The sequence below is a fragment of the Nannospalax galili genome, unplaced genomic scaffold (genome assembly GCF_000622305.1).
Source record: "Nannospalax galili isolate Female #2095 unplaced genomic scaffold, S.galili_v1.0 scaffold915, whole genome shotgun sequence".
Classification (NCBI taxonomy): Eukaryota; Metazoa; Chordata; class Mammalia; order Rodentia; family Spalacidae; genus Nannospalax; species Nannospalax galili.
Window position 1 is genome coordinate 1,312,328 of NW_008336255.1, and position 1,941 is coordinate 1,314,268.

A 1,941-nucleotide genomic window follows, 5' to 3' on the forward strand; every position below is an offset into this window, starting at 1 on the left:
ATAATGATGTCTCTTGTGGAGAAAAATTTTATTTTGAGATAGGGTCTTATGTAGCCCAGGTTAGGTCTCAAACTTAATATATAGCTGAGGCTGGCATTGAACTCCTGATCCTCTTGCCTCCACTTCCCAAGTGCTAGGATAAAAGGCTGCTGGCACAGGCCTATCCCTATGTACACATTCTTTGTAAGCCTCAAAGTTTTTTGTTTTTTTAAAAAACATTTTGGGCTGGAGAGATGGCTCAGTGGTTAAGAACATTGTTCTTGCAGAAGACCCGGGTTCGAATCCCAGCACCCACATGGCAGCGAACAATTGTAACTCCAGCTCCAGGGGATCCAACGGCCTCTTCTTTCCTCCGTGGGCATTGCACGACATGGGTGCACTTACCTACTTGCAGGCAATACACTCATACATATAAAATAAAAAATAATAAAAAATTTTAAAAACATTTTATTATTTTTATTTTACATGTATGAGTGTATTGCCTGCATGTACGTAAGTGTACCCATGTCGTTCAGTGCCCACAGAGGTCAGAAGAGGGTGTCGGATAACCTTGGAACTGGAGCTATGTATGATTGATAGCCACTGTGTGGGTGCTGAGAATCGAGCCTGGGTCCTCTACAAGAACAGCCTGTGCTCCCAGCAGCTGAGCCATCTTTCCAGCTCTGTAAGTTTCAAAGTATTTGCATTGGGTTCTTTTATTCAGTAGGCTGTAATGCATTCCTCTAATTTTTTTGTTTTGATACTATAGTTGTCTTTGATGTGGGCAGTAGGAGCAGGGCCCTTTAATCTGGCTTCCAAGTCCTTTTGAAATGTCCTCATTAACATTTAAGTGCTTGCTTACTTGCAGAATTGTTTTAAAAAGTCAAAATAGTATAGGAATATCCTAGGCGAATTTTTAAAATTTTATTTCATTATTTGTGTGTGCGTGTGTGTGCGTGCGTGCGCGTGCATGTGGCGGTCAGAAAACAGCTTTGTGCGGTCAGTTCTTTCCTTCTACCCCCATGTGGGCTGTAGAGATCAGACTCAGGTCAGGCTTGCACAGCAACTGCCCTTACTTCTGACAGGCCCAAATTTCTTTGTTTTTGAGGTATGTCGAGACAGGCTGGCCTTGACCTCGTGGCAGTTCTCCTGCCTCAGCTTCCCAGGTGCTGCCTGGCACGCCCCAACTCCCAGCTCCTGGACATCTCATCTTCCCCGTATTCCAGTCGGTTGTCCTGGGAGCACTGATTCCCTCCTGCAGAGATGGATGTAGGACCTCAGATGCCGATGGTAGACGGGCTCATTCCCATTAGGCTTTTGGGCTCCCAGGTCCTCTGAGTGGACAGAGCTAAGGACATGTATGAAGTTTCACTCATATATTTACATCTACGCATCTGCACTGGCTTCTCTACCTACCTGTACATTCGTGAAGAATGAGCCTGTCTCTGCCACTGCAGTCCAGCCATGGGATCCAGTGCGCTCCCTGTAGCTCCTCTCTCCGCACTGAGCACCCTAGCACATTAGTTACTTTTCTCAGGGCTGACACCAAATCCCTGACAGAAGCAGCGTAAGGGGAGGTTTAGTCTGACTCAGAGCTGAAGGAGATACGGGCCATCGGGTGGGAAAGGACTGGCAGCTGGGCCAGCCTCATCCAAAGTGGAGGGAACTGGTGGCAGGGTCAGGAAACAGAAGAAATACCACTGTTCTCTTTGTCCCTTTTCTCATTTAATTCAGCCTGGGACCCCAGCACATGGGTTGGTGCTGCTAACATTGGGCGTGGATCTTCCTGCTCAGTGACTGCTCTGCAAATGTTCCCTGTCTCACTGAAGCTCTAGGTCTTGTCTAATTCCTTTCCTTTCCTCCCCTCCCTTCCCTTCCCTTCCTCTCCCCTCCCCTCTCCTCCTCACTTCTCCCCTCCCCTCCCCTCCCTTCCTCTCCCCTCTCTTCCCCTCTTCTCCCCTC

The 1,941-nt window shown here is 47.9% G+C and overlaps 1 long non-coding RNA gene across 2 annotated transcripts in view; it reads right to left on the bottom strand.

Annotated features, from left to right (window-relative positions):
• Positions 1-926: 926 nt before the first annotated feature.
• The window catches only part of LOC115070001, a 1,299-nt gene continuing 284 nt past the window's right edge, over positions 927-1,941 (bottom strand). Inside the window, exons 2-3 of one of the 2 annotated variants that reach the window (XR_003849217.1) lie at positions 1,396-1,532; positions 927-1,234 (exon numbers count right to left, since the gene is read on the bottom strand). This is a non-coding gene — a long non-coding RNA (uncharacterized LOC115070001). Of the gene's footprint in view, positions 1,235-1,395; positions 1,646-1,941 lie in introns of both variants that reach the window. The other variant, XR_003849218.1, reaches the window with a different exon arrangement.